The sequence below is a fragment of the Mustela erminea genome, chromosome 13 (genome assembly GCF_009829155.1).
Source record: "Mustela erminea isolate mMusErm1 chromosome 13, mMusErm1.Pri, whole genome shotgun sequence".
NCBI classification, from domain to species: Eukaryota; Metazoa; Chordata; class Mammalia; order Carnivora; family Mustelidae; genus Mustela; species Mustela erminea.
The window spans coordinates 52,751,089-52,768,795 of record NC_045626.1 but is presented as its reverse complement, the minus strand read 5'-3'; the positions used below and the strand labels follow the sequence as shown (position 1 = coordinate 52,768,795).

Genomic DNA, 17,707 nt, shown 5'->3' with positions numbered 1-17,707 from the left:
ATGAGAACATTAGATAATTTAAACTCTTGTTCCGCTGGAACTACTGTTCCATTCATCGTTTTGTTAGTGACTACTGCCACTACTGGGTAGCATGGCCTAGCCTAACCCCTCGAACAGGTTTGCATTGTCCAGAGAATGAAGCGAGTCAGGAAAAACAAGAGCAAGAAGCAGAATGACTGCTTAGGGCTTTTTCAGGAGCCTCCTTATCTCTGGGCCTCCCCTGAGCCCCTGGGGCTCACGGGAAGTGCACTGGGGCAGCTGTGGGTATGAGAGGTCAGGCCCCCTTCGATTGCAGCTTGAGCATCTTTGGTGCTTCTTGGCTGAGGGCTGTGGAAGCTTGAAGGCTTGGAAGCATGCTCTGTTTTAACTGTGTTAGGACACGTGTGCTCAGGGGGGCTGTCTGGAGCGCAGTCTTGGGTGGGGGGTGGGGTGCGTGTGTGCTCAACGCATGCATTCTTAGTGCATCTGGAATGTGAGATTTTTGACCAGCATGCTTAGTGGAATGCGTGTGAGACTATCTCTTGGTCCGACATCAAACCTCAGACAGCAGTCCTTATGAATGCTTAGCTGATTACTGTACTTGCTATTTTCCATCTGGGGTATGAACTCGAGGCAGCTTCCTCCCGCTAATCATGTCAAGGAGTACGTAAATCAGTGGAGGGGATCCATGGCCAGAAATGAAACCTACCTTTTCTTTAAGAATGACTCTGTTTTGGGATTATCGTAGAACTCTAAAAATAGCATTATTTTAGGTAGCTTATCTTTTCTCTTCTTTTTAAGGAAAAACAATTCTCAAAGTTGTAAGAGAAAAATCAACAAAGATTGCCTGTGCTACTTTCCACCAAGTATTTTCGTCATGCAATTTTCTGCTTTCTCTTTCTCTGAAGCAGGGGTGCCCCCTTCAGCATTTTGCAGCTTCACGTAAGCTTTTTAAATCAGCAAAAAGAAAAAAGCTATTTATACCGCATTAATGGTAAGGTTAAAAGTCAAATGTGCTTTCATGTTTTAAAGACCTAAAATTATGCTTACACAGTAACACACATCAATGCTGTCCCGACTTTGCAATGAAGAAAAATATCTGACCAGGAAAAAAAACTTCAAAATCAATAGTTACAAAGTTTTATTGATAATGCTGATGGATTCTGGGCTCTAACTTTTGATTGATAATCCCACTGGAATAAAATCAGGGTAAGAGAGAAACATCCAGAAGCAAATTGGGAGAATGGGAAGGTGGGAGGTGGCTGGGGCATAGTAACTGGAAAAAAACTCTTTCATCTAATGGGAGCAAAACCATTCTGTACCAGGAAGTCCATGATGTAATCTTCTAAATATGCCTCTTAGAAGGGATTTTCCCTCTTGAAATTGAAGCAGGGAGCCGGGCACATATTTCCACAAGTGGGGCCAGCACACCAGGCTCATCAAGGAGAAACGAGAATGCAGGTCACAAAGAAATGAGTCAGGCCTGAGTTAGGCTGCCTGCCCTGACATTCTATACAGGCTGCTCTTTCTTTCCATGGAGGAAGGGTCCAGCCCCAGGCAGCCGCTCTTTATCCACCAGATCCGTGGTATGTTCAGACATGTGGCAAAGGGAGAATTAGGAAGGAGGCATCCAGCCTGGAGGGACAAGATGAGACAGCAGAGGCTGGTGACAGGCCCTGGTGACTGATAACCTGGGTGTGTTCCATGAGGAGAATCTGCCTCAAAAGTGATTTGTTTAGACTTCATAGGTAGTTGAGAATCCAAAATACCAAAATGGCATCAAACTCTTTAGAAAGCCTATACAATGAAATTTGGCTTTTTTGGAAAAGTTCCACGTCTTCAAAAATGGGAACAGATGAGCCACTATGAAAATATCGAACAGATGAGATGGTTCTTCAAGTCCTGGCCCACAGTTGTGTCCTGTATAGGCATGCCATGGGGCTTCAGTGAGCCACAGAGATGAAACCTGTGTGAACAGTAAATTTCCTGTGTCTCCACGACCAGCTTCCATTTCATCAACAAAACCTCCCTTGGCCATGTGGAGCTTTTGTTTTCCTTTTTTCTTCTTGTCACTTCATTTTATTTAGGTAGGTTTTAAGTATCTTACTTCTCCATGGTAATGGCTGGTGAGCCACAATCCCCTTCGGGCGGGGAGGACTTAAGAATTTTGTCATATCTGAGGTGGTGCTTTCTATGGCCTCACAGCCTCTGACCCAGAAAATGAAATGACTCCTCAGGCATAGGGGGAAAAAAAGTAAAATCTTTATTCAATCTTTGTTCCCCATATTCAAAATTCATAATACCCACAGCATAATGCCTGTATGGTAAATCTATAAAAAATGGAGCTGTTCTTCCGATTCAAAACTATGATCTGGTTTTACTTGCATGCTGAATACGGAAATACTCCATTTCTCTGCTTAAGAAATACTGTTCTCCATAATATGACGTGCAGTGCATCTCAAATACCCCTGTCAGGGTTTGTTTGGGCTGCGGCAACAAATTATGGTAGATTTGTGGCTTACACAACAGATTTACTGCTCACCGTTGAGGGGACTAGAAATCCAAGATTGGTGTCTGCTGCGGTCCCTCTTCTGCTAAGTTCTCACTGTGTCCTCCCGTGGTGGAAGTGGGAAGGAGCTCTCTGGGATCCCTTTTATATGGGCCCTGATCCCATTCATGACGGTTCCATCTTCTTGTGTTATTCACCTCCCAAAAGCCCCACCACCTAATAGCATCACCTTGGGGGGTGTAAGTTTTCAACACGTGAATTTTGAGGGGACACGAATAGTCATACCATAACAACCCCAAATGAATTTAACATTTAAAAAATACTCCAAATTTATTAATGTCATTTCCTCCCTAGATGAATTTTGTCCTTGTCATTTTGTCTTTCTACTTTTTGAGCAAAGCCCATATGCTCAGATGTCAAGCTAGACTGCGGTAAATCCATTAACAAATAGATAGCTGATGGACCTATTCCCAGAAATAAATTTAGAATGAGGTCTCAACGTTTTTACCATGAGAAATCAAAACGAAACATCTTTTCCGACCTTTAAGTCAGATAGCTACAGAGATTGGGAAGGGCTGCCTGGGGGAAGGAGTTCCTCTTGGTTCCACCAGAGTGAAAAGCAGTAAGCAGTGTGTCAGGAAGCTAAAAACAGAATACTGTAGAAACTGAAGTCAATACTTAGAGAGTTGTTTCTGCAAAGAAACGCAGACCTCCTGCTTCCAAGGCTAACTTGGAAACTGGATCACCGACTGAGCAAAGAAATGATCTCTTCTCAAAGGTTCAGACTTACAATACTTTGGGTGAAATTTTCCTATTACAAAGCAATGTCTCTGGGCAGGATAAGCATTAAGTCGAGAATCTACCAAACAGTTTCTAAAAACTAGGCTCCTCCTAAAATGGCATAGATGACCCAGTGTGACCCAGAAGCTGGAAGATGAGTCAAGGTGTGCCTAGTTTCCAGTTTTTCTTGGGGTTACCCTCACTTCAGATAGCATTAACGTCTAACAACCACTGGCAAAGGTTCAGCGCTCTCTCACATTCATCTTTTTTTTTTTTTTTTAAGTTTTTCTTTCTCCTCTCCTTCTCTTCCCTCTCCTTGCTCCTCTACTCCAGCTACATTTCTTTTTCCCTGTGACAGAAAGTGAACAGGGTGCCCCTTCAGGCAATAGAAAGCCATCCACTAACTGGATGGGTTTGGCCGCTAACCAACATTTGCCTTGCTCTCCAATAAAATGGAGATCTCTATTTCTCAGAGAAGCTATAAAGACCAAACAATATGGTATACATAAAGGATTTAACAATGTACAGAATACAGTAGGTGCTCAACAGGCTCTTTTCTCTTCTTTACTTTTCCCCATTCTCTGCAGTGTTCCCAAGGCTTCCTATAGCACCCCTCTTCCCAGTGTCCAAAGATCTTGCAAACAAATAATCACTTCCACTAGGATTATATCGTAGCCTGCGGCTGAAAGTCAGCTTGATTTGGGGCAAAGCCACAGACAAACCACCAGCCTCAACCCTTGCTTTCCCACTTTGAGAGAACTTAAGAGAGAAGCAACTAGGAATAGGGTTCCCTGATCACCTCACCAGGAGCCATGACATCTCTGTGGAGAGGGAGCAGCTCCCCGAGTGAACAGTGCCAGGAACCAACCCGAAACGGGGGGTGTTCTCATCAGATGGGACTGTGCCCTTACCTGCTCTTCTAGTCCTGGGGCTGGGAAGAAAGGAAAGGTTTTTCAGGCTGGTTCAAGAAAGTGTTAAAGACAAAAAAAAAAAAAAAAGGAAAAGTGTTAAAGACTAATTTCATCAATATTAATAATATTTTCTGTGAGGTAGTTTATGAACTCAGGCTTCCTGAGTGTGCCATTTGTCAACACTGGAAGTTTCTTTTAATAAGGAGGACTAAAGTGATTACAAGAACAGCTATCCAGAGAGCAGCCTTCTGTAAATCTTTGAACTTCTGTAGCCAGAAACTATTCTCTGCTGAATAAGAAGCTTTGAGCCCCTGGCAACAAATTAGCATAACCCAGAAGACCACCTGCCTCCAAAGAGCCATAACCTACCCTCCACCACTCTCTCTGGGGTAGGAAATAGAAATTTATAAATCAAAAACAAGCTGTATGGGAAAATCTACCAATTTTAGACAATGGCTTCTTTTCTTTCTCTTCTTCTTGTTTTTAAAGAGTGTTAAGTTTCAATATCTATGTGTTTGTTTTTATTACTTTTAGCCATCTACCAGAAGTTGTCAATGTAAACAAAGCTCCCCCTTTAAAAGAATAACTCTCTTAATCTATGTAAGAAGGCAGCTTTCATGGCTAGCGGTCTCATCAGTTTTTGAAGGAAATTATACAGGGATATCAGAGCCACTTCCACTATTTTGATCCTGAATTTAGAAAATGGCTTTTACATTTTACATCCACACTTACAGTTTGAACTTACTGTTCATTTTGGAGCATACCATAATTCAGACAACTGCTAAAATTACCTGATGGCAGGGTCTGGAGTTTGACCTTGGAAATCACACCCTCTTAAATTATCCATCACACCCATTAAAATTAACTGTAAAATCAACTTGAAGATGATCCCATGTACATTTGGTATTTAACTAAGATGTTCACATCTCTAAATATTGCTGCAGGTGCACATACAACAGTTCTGTTGAAATCATGAATGCTTTAAGTTCAAAGAGCACGCATACAACTTTTGGTTTGGTTTTGATGACAAAAAAGCCAAAGCATTTTTGCAATAATTCAGTGAAATGCAAAATCAGGGGCCAATCCCAATGCCTTACAGATCGGAAATGTTTTGGAGATAGGTATGGATGTTCAGGTGTTTCCTAGTTTTAAACAACACATATCCTTAGGTGAACACAGGAAGCTACCAGATCTGTGGCTGGTGGTTCAGTATGTGGCTCTGTGGTTCAATATATGCCCTCCAGGAAATAGAGGCTAGTTAAATTTCTTTTCAAGGACTGATTTTATAGATGGCCTTCTCAAATACGAGCTCCTACCACGAGTTTCGACGACACTCTATTGGAACAAAGTATAGGATAGTAAAAAAGACATTCCTAGTTTCAAACTTTGTAGCCATGACTTCTTGACTGTGTTGTGATCAGAAGCGAGTGACTGAGCCACACTTGCCTTATCTGTAAAATGGGGTGAGAGCTACTTAGCACTCCAGATGGTTAAAGGTTTAAATACAAGGAGATCATGTTGAAGTATATAGTACAGTATTTGGCCTACAGACACTCAATATATTTTAGGTGTTTATTTATGTTGTTTCGTTTTTACTTTTATGACACTGGCTCAAAACTCCTAGAAGCTGAGAGGGGGCCTGGCTGGCTCAGTTGGTGGAGCATGCAACTCCTGACCTAGGGGTTGTGAGTCTGAGCCCCACATTGGGGGTAGAGATTATTTAAAAATAAAAAATGCTTGGGGTACCTGGGTGGCTCAGTGGGTTAAAGCCTCTGCCTTCAGCTCAGGTCATGATCCCAGGATCCTGGGATTGAGCCCCCCCCCCCCAATATGAGGCTCTCCGCTCCGCAGGAAGCCTGCTTCCTGCTCTCTCTCTGCCTGCCTCTCTGCCTACTAGTGATCTCTGTCTGTCAGATAAATAAATAAAATCTTTAAAAAAAAAAAAAAAAGCTTACAAAACAAAAACAACCCTCCTAGAGGTTGAACTACCAAGTCAAGGGTAAATGCATACATATTTGTACTAGACATTGCCATATACCCCTTCACAGGGGCTGCGCCTTCTCTATTCGACCAGCAGTACATAATATAGAAAATGCCTATCTCCTGGGTATGCTTTTTAAGTCCTGGACAAAGAGCTAGATTACTGATAAGAAATGAAAGCAAGTAATAATACAAAGAGCTCACTTGTTGAGCACTTTATAAACTGTTCATAGTTAAAGCAAGCAAAGAGAACACATACATTATCTCACTGAAACTTCACAGTAACTCAGTTTTTTTTTTCTTTTAAGATTTCATTTATTTAGTTGAGAAAGAGAGAGTGTGAGAGAGAGAATGAGAGGGGAGAAGGTCAGAGGGAGAAGCATACTCCCCATGGAGCTGGGAGCCCGATGTGGGACTCAATCCCGGAACTCCGAGATCATGACCTGAGCTGAAGGCAGTTGCTTTACTAACTGAGCCACCCAGGCGGCCCCAATTCAGTAGGTTTTATTATTATCATCCGGTTTTAGAAAGGAAGAAACCAAGGCATGGTGACATTACTAACTCGAGGTCACAGAATTTTTCAAACCCAGGACTTGAAACCCTTGAAACCCTTGTAACCCTTGAAATCACCTGCCACACTACCCTCCTTTTCTATATGCCTGTGTCTCCGGATAGGTTAAAAGTGGTTTCATCTCAGTTTGTTATAAACTGTCCAAGGGATACGGCACACCGTGAAATCTCCAAGTTCACTTTTAGTTCCCACTGCTGCCAGGCACAGTCTCACAAGACTCAGTGAGGGAGCAGCCGGTTAGTTCTTGTAAATAATTACAGTGGAGCATATATAAGTGAACATAATCCAGAATGTGTGTCTATCAGTGACAGGCACTGGTTTGGCAGGTCCTGAGGGGGATCTAGACTTTGAAGGAGACTGCTCCCCAAAGACCCTGAACAGAAAGACCACCACAGCCCAGAGACAAGGTCTGAGCTTGACCTCCATACTTAACTACCCACTTACCTTAGGCAAATCAGCTCTCATCCTGTGGTAATCACAGGCCCAGAACTTGGCTTCTTCCAGAAAATCCACCCTGTAGGGGCTCCTGGCTGGCTCAGCTGGTAGTGCATATGACTCCTGATCTCAGGGTTGTGAATTCAAGCCCCTGCCCTGGGTATGGAGCCTAATTAGTAAATGAATGAATGAATGAGAAAACAAGGGAGGTTAATGGGGCACCTGAGTGGTGCAGGTGGTTAAGCAGTCAAGGTTTGGGCTCAAGTTCTGATCTCTGGCTCGTAGGCTGGAGCCCTGTGTCAGGCTCCATGCTCAGTGCACCCTGCCTAACACTCTCTCTGCCCCTCCCCTTCCCCTCTACAATAAATAAGTAAGAAAATCCACCCTGTACATTCAAACCTTTTTACAATGATTCCCATTCCCATTAATGAGCTTCCTGTAACCATTTGAAAGTTTTTATTTACAATCAAAATTACATATGTAAAACTCATTTTGCTTATGATTAGCTGATTCTCTGGCAAAGTACATACTTCAGAATTTCTCACAAAATGAAAAAAACCTAATCCACAAAGTATTTTCAAATGTAATGGAAGTTTGTTAATAGTACATGTAACAATTAGTGATGCTGACATAATCGTAGTTTAGAACAGTATTTCACTGAATTTTTACTAATTTTGATTTTGCAGTTTTTATTCATGGTTTAGCACCACTCTTTTTTCAAGACTCAAATATTTTATATCTTCTTGAAATTCTCACAAGCTGGCCTGCCACCTGCAGCACACAGGACCTAATAGGAATACCTATCCTATGTCTTTATGGGATTGCTGTAGGGTTACGTGCGGTAAGGGGCTAGAAGTAACCTCCCATCTCTAGAGTGAAGGCTGAATATTTACTATTATGAATTTGTTGCTATGTGTAGAAAAACCAACCTACTACTGATACCGCAGAGGACCACTATATAAAGTTGACCCTCGAACAGTGTGGGGTTTTGGGGCACCGACTTCCTGCATAGTCAAAAAGCTAAATATAACTTTTGACTCCCCCAAAACTTAAACTACTCATAGCCCACTATTCACTGGAAGTCTTACCAATAACATAAACAGATAATTAATACATATTTTACATATTATATATATATATATACACATATACATATTATATACGGTATTCTTACAATTAAGTAAGCTAGAGAAAAGCAAATGTTATTAGGAAGTCATCAAGGGGGTGTCTGGGTGGCTCAGTTGGTTAAGCAACTGCCTTCAGCTCAGGTCATGATCTCAGGATCCTGGGATCGAGTATTGGGTAGTTGGGCTCCCTGTTCAGCCGGGAGCCTGCTTCCTGCTTTTGCTTGCACTCTCTCTCTCTGTCAAATAAACAAATAATCTAAATAATAATAAGTATAAATAAGAAGGTCATCAAGAAGAGAAAATACATTTCCAGTACTGTACTGTATTTATCCAAAAAATTCACGTGAAGGGCACCTCCCATGTAAGGTTAAGGGTCCAACTCTTTTTTTTTTTTTTTTAAGATTTTTTTTACTTATTTGACAGAGAGATAGTGAGAGAGGGAACACAAACTGGGGGAGACGGATAGGGAGAAACAGGATTCCCTCTGAGCAAGGAGCCCGACACAGGGCTCAATTCCAGAATCCTGGGATCATGACCCGAGCAAAAGGCAGATGCCCAATGACTGAGCCACCCAGGTACCCCTAAGGGTCCAAGTCTTTTTTTTTATTTTAAAGATCTTATTTTATTTATTTGTCAGAAAGAGAGCACAAGCAGGGGAAGGAGCCAAGGTAGAAAGAAGCAGGGGAGCAAGGAGCCCAATGCAGAACTTGATCCCAGGACCCTGGGATCGTGACCTGAGCTGAAGGCAGCCACTTAACTGACAGAGCCACCCAGGCAACCCAAGGGGACACCTCTCAATCTCATTTCTTGATCTCGGGGTTATGACTTCAAACCCCATGTTGGGCTCCACGAAGGGCATGGAGTCTGCTTTTAAAAAAAAAGAAAATAGGGGCGCCTGGGTGGCTCAGTGGGCTAAAGCCTCTGCCTTTGGCTCAGGTCATGATCCCGGGGTCCTGGGATCGAGCCCCGCATCGGGCTCTCTGCTCAGCAGGAAGCCTGCTTCCCTTCCTCTCTCTCTGCCTGCCTCTCTGCCTACTTGTGATCTCTGTCTGTAAAATAAATAAATAAACTCTTTAAAAAAAAAAAAAAAGAAAGAAAGAAAATACACCAGTAAGTGGGCCTGCACAGTTCAAACCCTTGTTATTCAAGGGTCAATTATATATATATATATATATATATATATATATATATATAAATAATATATAGTACATTATCTTATTTTTATAAAACTGCCTCTAGAATCTTTAGTAATATAGTAATATACAATGGCTATTTATTAATATGTGATATATTTCCTTATATAAATAATATCTAGGGGCGCCTGGGTGGCTCAGTGGGTTAAGCCGCTGCCTTCGGCTCGGGTCATGGTCCCAGGGTCCTGGGATCGAGTCCCGTATCCAGCTCTCTGCTCAGCAGGGAGCCTGCTTCCCTCTCTCTCTCTGCCTGCCTCTCTGTCTACTGGTGATCTCTGTCTGTCAAATAAACAAATAAAATCTTTAAAAAAAAAAAAATAAATAAATAAATAAATAAATAATATCTATATAGAATATAGATATAAATGCACAGAGTAGTATTATATAGAAACATGTTGTCTTACTTTCATAGAGCACCTGTGTAATCATGTTTGCTGTGCTTCATGAGGGTTATGATTCAGTATAGGGTAGTTGTTAAGAGTTTAGTTCTAGAGTCTGACTGCCTGGGTTTAGGTCCTGGCTCTCCTATTTACTAGCTGTGTGACTGTGGGCAAATTAACTAACTTCTCTGGGCTGCTCTTTCCTCACTCACAGCTGAAATGACAGTAGTTAATATATAGCAAGTTGCATACACTCAACAAATGATGACCATACTAGTAATAGTAACAGCAGATCAATTAGGAAAAAGGGGCTGAATAGGATTCTGGATATAAGGGTTTGCTACAAAGCAAAGGAAGCTGTAAGTTTGCTCTGCTTTGAGCTGGACTCATGACTTGGCTCTCAGCTGAGAAAGGTCTTTTAAATCTACTCATCAGTGTAGGAAGAAGGCAAGCATGGGCGCCAGTTTGGCTTCCCTCAACCCTGTGTCTTCAGTGTAGAATGTCGCATGAGGAATATGATTAAGTCTGACTAACCAACCTCTCTGTGCTCTGGGTTTCTCTACAGTTTGGGAGCTTTGTCAGTTTCCATTACTTGTTCAACCAAGGATTCATTTCAGACCCCAGTCAAGGGGCCCCCTGCTCTGTTTCTTGCCATGGCAAGTCCTAACTTTCCTGGTTACTTTGAAGTGCTTTTGAAGAGCCTATCCTATTATTGCACATTAGAAAGAAATCTGGTTCTGATCATGGGAGTGGGCCATTTTGCATTGCTTGGCCCAGAAATCAGGGATTTTGGAGGAAGGCTTGGAGGGAGCCCCTTGGCTTTAAGAACAGGGCAGCATGGCTCTTAGCCCAGAGCAGGCCTTACACAGGACTTTCATGCCAAGTTACTCCGTTTCTTTCTCTATGTCTATTTTTTTTTCAACAAATATTTATTAAGAATTGATTGTACACAAGACATTATTAACCTAAGAGCTATAAGGGATACAAAAAAGAAAAATCATCATGTAATCTATCTCATTAGGCTAATCAACCTGGGGCGACTCTGTGAATAGCCAACAGTGCAATTATGTCAAATGGTATATTTCTTATCTTCATCAAACTGATGCTTCATGATCACACAGATCCAAAAATTTAAGAGTGACCCTCACCTGAGCCACTATGGTAGACATTATGCCAAGCTGACTCTTCAGCAACCTCACCTGTAAGCAAATTTTAGGCAAAGGGGCTGTGCTCCCTACACAAAATTCTAGTCCTGTGATAGTCCTTGACCTTGGGCTATATCCACAAGACAGCACATTCATGATCTTCCTGTGCTTTTGTACCAGTGCTTCTGGACACAGCTGAGCATACCCAGGCCATGGACCACAGCTTGGGGACTTCTCTATTTGAAACCAGTGGCAGTTGAAAGAAAGAAAGAAAGAAAGAAAGAAAGAAAGAAAGAAAGAAAGAAAGAAAGAAGAGAAAAGAAAAGAAACGAAACCAGCAGTTTCAACAGCAGTTGAAAGCTGTACTAGGGAAACAAAGGTCTATTACCAGTTTTTACGTTCTTATGGGGTACAGAGGTATTCTAAATATGGAGATGGAATAGATCAAATGAATGAGACATTATATAACCTCTGCTGCCTAGTGAATATCCTCTACCATGAACAGATGTTGACAATTATAGCATCTCGGCAAACTTTATGTTATAATGAGACTCGCTTAGAGCTCTTCTCTTGATAATATAGGAATCAAATACTGAGAGTGTCAAGTACTGATGGAATAGAATGTTTTGCTGATGTTAAAAAACAGCAAATACCCAAGGCCTCAAGAGCTTGATAGTAATTCTTTAAGTTCTCCCATTCTTAAAAATGTAAGATCAACAGAAGAGTCACTGGGACCTTTATAAAGTACATTAACATGATGACATTCAGAGTAGTGAAATGCACATCAATGTGACTAAAAGAAAAAAAAAAAAACAGAAATATGAGATCATAAAACAGAAGAGGGGTGAAAAAGCTGTCTAGCAGAAAAACAAAATGGGTAGTGACCAGCTGATTTGGAGCGCCTGGGTGGCTCAGTTGGTTAAGTGACTGCCTGAGGCTGAGGTCATGATCCTAAAGTCCTGGGATCGAGTCCTGCATAAGACTTCCTGCTCAACAGGGAGTCTGCTTCTCCCTCTGACCCTCCTCCCCTTCTTGTGCTCTTTCTCTCTCTCTCTCATTCTCTCTCTCAAATAAAATCTTTTTTTTTTTTTAAGATTTTATTTATTTACTTGAGAGAGAGACAGTGAGAGAGAGCATGAACGAGGAGAAGGTCAGAGAGAGAAGCAGACTCCCCATGGAGCTGGGAGTCCGATGCGGGACTCGATCCCGGGACTCCAGGATCATGACCTGAGCCGAAGGCAGTCGTCCAACCAACTGAGCCACCCAGGTGTCCCTCAAATAAAATCTTCAAAAAAAAAAAAAAAATGAAAGAAACACCAACTGATTTGAGTTGAAAATATTTAAGCACAACATAAGGATCAGATGGGTCAGTCTTTCTAACCACTGCAACTGCTCTTTACCACAACTCTACTATTCTAACATAATTTTTTAAAAGATTTACTTATTTTATAGAGAGAGAGTGGAGAGAAAGAGAGAGAGAGAGAGAGAGAAGCAGACTCCCTGATGAGCACAGAGCCCAACACAGGAATCAATCTCAGGACACTGAGATCATGACCCAAGCTGAAGTCAAGAGTCAGACACTCACTGAATGAGCCACCTAGGCACCCCATGTTAATGTATTTTTTCAAGAATAGGAAAAACGTTTTTAAAAGAGTAATCAAAATCATAGATATGAGACCGTGGCCCCAGAAGAGATGTGGCTACCTCTACCCAAAAAAATAAACATATTTCTGTAAGACAGAGAAGAGGAAAGATTTGGATGGAGAATTTTCTAGAATCTCCAGTGTGTCCATTTTTTTTTTTTAATTTAAATTTATTTAACAGACAGAGATCACAAGTAGGCAGAGAGGCAGGCAGAAAGAGGGTGGGGGGAAGCAGGCTCCCCGCTCAGCAGAGAGCCCGATGCGGGGCCCGATCCCAGGACCCTGGGACCATGACCCGAGCCGAAGGCAGAGGCTTAACCCACTGAGCCACCCAGGAGCCCCCAGTGTGTCCATTTTATATTAGTGGAGTAGGGGGCTTAAAATTAGGAAGAAGTAAAATTCCTTGATTAGCCTTTGCCTCTTTCTTACTTTATATCTATTCCTATGAATATCCATAAACTATCAAATTATAAAATAACAATGAGGACAGGATATCCCAGCTGGCCATTAGGTAATCAGGCTCATTCTGAAGTTCATTTTGTGATAGTCCAGTTTTGTTCTTTTTTTTTTTTTAAGATTTTATTTATTTATTAGAGAGAAAGAGATAGAGAGAGCATGAGTGGGGAGGAAAGGTAGAAGACAACTGCCCCCTAAGTAAGGAACCCGATGTGAGACTTGATCCAAAGACCCCAGGACCTGAGCCAAAGGCAGACACTTAACCAACTGAGCCACCCAGGCACCCCAGGCTAGTTTTCTTCTTAAGGGAAGATCAATCACCTCAGAAAGACATACGAACTGGTTTCAGATACGCAACATGTAATTGAAAAAAAAAAAAAAAAAAAAAACAAAAAACTGTATTGAGCCAGGCAGGCACTGTGGAGGTACTGGATTCAGAGTTGGTTAAGACACAGGTTCTACTCTCTTGGAGAGACAGAAGTCTCTAATTACAGTAGAGTGATAAAAGATACGAGAGGCACCTTCTAAAAGTTAAGAGAGGACAGGGACAGGGTAAGTAATTCAGGAAGTTTTTACAGGAGGGGTGATAACAGATATGAGATTTAAAAGATGAGTAGGAGTTTGCCAAGTAAAGAAAGAGGACAAAAATTACAGGCAGAAGGAATAGCATGTGGTCAAGATACAAGCAGGAAAATAAGTAAGAGAAAGGAGCAAAAGGTGTGTAGGAAGAGAATAGTAAGAAGCAGAAGAGAATGCATTAAATTATAAAAATGCCAACACAATAAAAATGCCAACACAGAGTTTGGACTTTATTCCAGGGAACTGAAGAGCCATTGAAGATCTTTAACCTGGGGAATGCAATGACCAAGTCTGTTTCTTTAACAGATAATTCAGAAGACAGTGTAGGAAATTAATAAGGGTTTTGACTGGAGGGATAGAATCCTGTGATTATTATGGAAGACCCTGTCAAGACCAAGGCAATCCATGGGATGAAAGTGATTAGATTCATGGAACTGATGACAATTTAAACATGGATAGGAGGAAGAGGAATGTGGGGTTACAAATTGGATATTAACAATTTCTTTATTTTTGAAAGTTAGAATTAAATGTAAGGAGGGTCTATTAAATCAGAAAGAGTTCAGTTAAACAGAAGGAAGTTGCCAGCAAATAACCAACTGCAAGACAGAGATGCTGGCCATCTGTTGAAGGGAATCCCCATTAAGGTACATTTCAGGAAGCTTCTCAAATCTAGGCTGACCGGGAGGTTACTCTCAGCCAATTACCTACCCTCAGCGCAGGAGAGGCCACACCCACTGCTCACATGTGAATGAATCAATTGGCTGCATCCGTGGTATAAGTTTGAAAACTTCCAAGGAGATGGAGCCATATTCATTGACAAAAATGGGAGAGACAACCAGACTCCTGACTAGTTAGTATATGACACTTTCTGTGATCAACGAATAGTTGGACTTTCTATTGTAGTAATATCTGTAATTATTATACCCATTTCTTGACTTCATTCTAAACCCCACTCTAACTGAAGCCAGTAAAAGTGTCTCTTTTCTACTGTTACCCAAAATGCCTCATTTTAGAAAATTAGCTCTGCTTAAAAAAAATAAGGACATAATTAAATGGAAATAGCAGGTGAGAAATTTAGTATCTGGTAGGGATTAGTATTAATAAATCTATCCATGCAAGTATATAACAGATCAATATTTTGAGACAAATATTTGAGACAAAGATCATCATGTAAGAACTTGGCAGCTTTCTAATTACCTCATTTCATGTAGTTGACTATAACAGCATAATTTGAGCTAACAATCCATGGAATGTTTTATATAAAAATCATAAATGTATGACTTAGTAGCTGATGAAATAAGAGAATTCATGTAGAAATTCAAGCAATATTTCAATATAACTTATATATGCCTGGATTTCATTCACATAATTCACACAAACAAGAAATTGAAAACCTGAAAAGAAGCAAAAGCAAGATAACTGGACAATGATAGTCAAGTCAAGAAGGAAAGTCCAAAAATGTCTTTTAACCTTTTAGAAAACAAAAAAGGGAAAAGAGGTAAAAATTTTCAATTAGAGGAAAGGATCTCATTTAGATAGCAATAAATAGCTATAGCAATAAATACCTGTGATTTTTCCTCTGGAGTAGATTATAAAGACTATAAAACACTGTATTTTAGAAGAATGATTTTTTTAACTCAATTTTTCTTCATAATATGTACAAGAAATACAAGCTTAAGATGGAAAGTCCAAATCTTACTTGGTTTAAGAAAAAAGTCTCCACAATACTCATCCAGTCACAATGTCAAATTTTTCTATATCCCTGCAGATATTTTCTACTGTACACAAACAGACTTATAATTACATAGCGTATACACAAACAAAAATCATTCTCATTTGTTCTACAACTTTTTACACTTGACATTGTATCTTTTTTTTTCTTTCTTTTCTGAATTATTCTTTTTTTCTTAAGGTTTTATTTATTTATTTATTTATTTATTAGACAGCGATCACAAGTAGGCAGAGAGGCAGACAGAGAGAGAGGAGGAAGTAGGCTTTCCACTGAGCAGAGAGCCTGATACGGGGCTCGATCCCAGGACCCTGGGATCATGACCTGAGCTGAAGGCAGAGGCTTTAACCCACTGAGCCACCCAGGCGCCCTATTCTTTTTTTTTTTTTTTTAAGATTTTATTTATTTATTTGAGAGAGAGAGAGATCACAAGTAGGCAGAAAGGCAGGCAGAGGGAGAGGGAGAAACAGGCTCCCTGCTGAGCAGAGAGCCAGATACGGGGCTTGATCCCAGGACCCTGAGATCATGACCTGAACCTAAGGCAGAGGCTTAACCCACTGAGCCACCCAGACGCCCCTTGACATTATATCTTTAGCATCTGTCTACATTAGTATACATAGAATTGCTTTCTTTCTTTTTTTTAAGTAAACTCTATGCTGAACATGGAACTTGAACTCACAACCCCAAGATCAAGAGTCACATGTTCTACCGACTGAGTCAGTCAGGCACCCCAAGTTATTTCCTTTTTAATATCTGCATACAATTCTAATTTTATGGATGGCCATAGGTTACTTAACTTATTCATTTATGGAAATTAAACTAGTATTTAATATTTTAAGAGCTGAAGTTCTTTTTTTTCTTAAGATTTTATTTATTTATTTGACAGACCGAGATCACAAGTAGGCAGAGAGGCAGGCAGAGAGAGAGGAGGAAGCAGGCTCTTCACCAAGCAGAGAGCCCGATGTGGGGCTCGATCCCAGGACCCTGGGATCATGACCTGAGCCCAAGGCAGAGACTTTAACCCACTGAGCCACCCAGGCACCCGAAGAGCTGAAGTTCTTAATCTAGATCAATGAATGGACTTTAGAGGGTCCCTTCGATCATCTGAAATTATAATCTCAATTTGTATAAGTGTACATGTGTGAATTATTTCAGGAGAAGAGCATCTATAGCTTTCAATAGATGAAAGACCCAAAATGTAAAAGGGCGTCTTCATTCCAGAATTTGTAGAACTGCAACTTCAATGAAGTTTTAGAAAATAGGACTGATTATAGAATCGTGTTTCTAAACTTTTAAAAAATCCAAACCCCCTTTTGATATACCTTACATACATACATACATATACATAACCATCTTTAGCATAAATCGCCTCTTCCCACTCAGAAATTCTAATAAACTTCCCCAAAGGAAGTATACAAAGCATTTCCCTTTCCCTATTCTGTTTTGTCCCCCACCCTCAGTCACAAGAAGTCATAGTACCTCCAGCCAAAAAGATGTACCCAGGCTTGACTTTTAGTCACTGTAATATAAAAAACAATAAAGGGGCGCCTCGGTAGCTTAGCGGGTTAAAACCTCTGCCTTTCACTCAGGTCATGATCCCAGGGTTCTGGGATCGAGCCCTACATCGGGCTCTCTGCTCAGCAAGGAGCCTGCTTCCTCCTCTCTCTCTCTCTCTGCCTACTTGTAATCTCTGTCTGTCAAATAAATTTTTTTTTAAATAAAATAAAAACCAATAAATATTTCATCTTACAAATTTGAAGTTATGTTCTCATAGGGTTTCACCTGCAGTAATATGGCAGGATCCATACATCTCTAAGTATACATATATATCCTTCAAAACATCCAAGATCCAGTGAGTTAATAAGGAGTTACTGGAAAGCAGGAAGTTAGAGAGGTAACTAAAATAGTAAAGGTGCTTCTGCACTGGGGGTGTTTACTGAATCAGGATGATCACAAGTTTAGGTTTTGATAATATCCTAGAGTAGGAAGAAGTGGGCAGTTAAAGCCCCAGTCCTCCCAAGGAAACATCTAATAAGAAAACTACCCCACAAAGCTTGCACTCCTAAAGATTACACTCTATACATTAGCATGAACCAGAAGACAGGTATATCCCTATGATCCACTTCCCCTCCCCCCAACTCCAAATAAAACAAAGCAAAATAAAACACAGATACATCAAGAAAACTCCTATCTTGACACTAAAGGGGGTAGCCATTCATGAGACGCTGTAACCACGTGGCCTTCTTTCACATCCTGGGTTAAAGTTACATCAGCTGAGTGGTTCAAAGAA

At 40.8% G+C, this 17,707-nt stretch overlaps 1 protein-coding gene and 1 long non-coding RNA gene across 11 annotated transcripts in view; one reads left to right on the top strand and one right to left on the bottom strand.

The window, feature by feature from the left end:
- Window positions 1–17,707, top strand: part of DLGAP1 (DLG associated protein 1) — an 876,459-nt gene that overhangs the window by 760,693 nt on the left and 98,059 nt on the right. The window lies entirely within an intron of this gene.
- LOC116572481 lies at window positions 1,106–7,206 on the bottom strand. Its single transcript, XR_004278356.1, has 2 exons — window positions 7,175–7,206; window positions 1,106–4,226 (listed from the first exon to the last, which is right to left on the bottom strand). It is a non-coding gene; the product is annotated as an uncharacterized LOC116572481 (long non-coding RNA).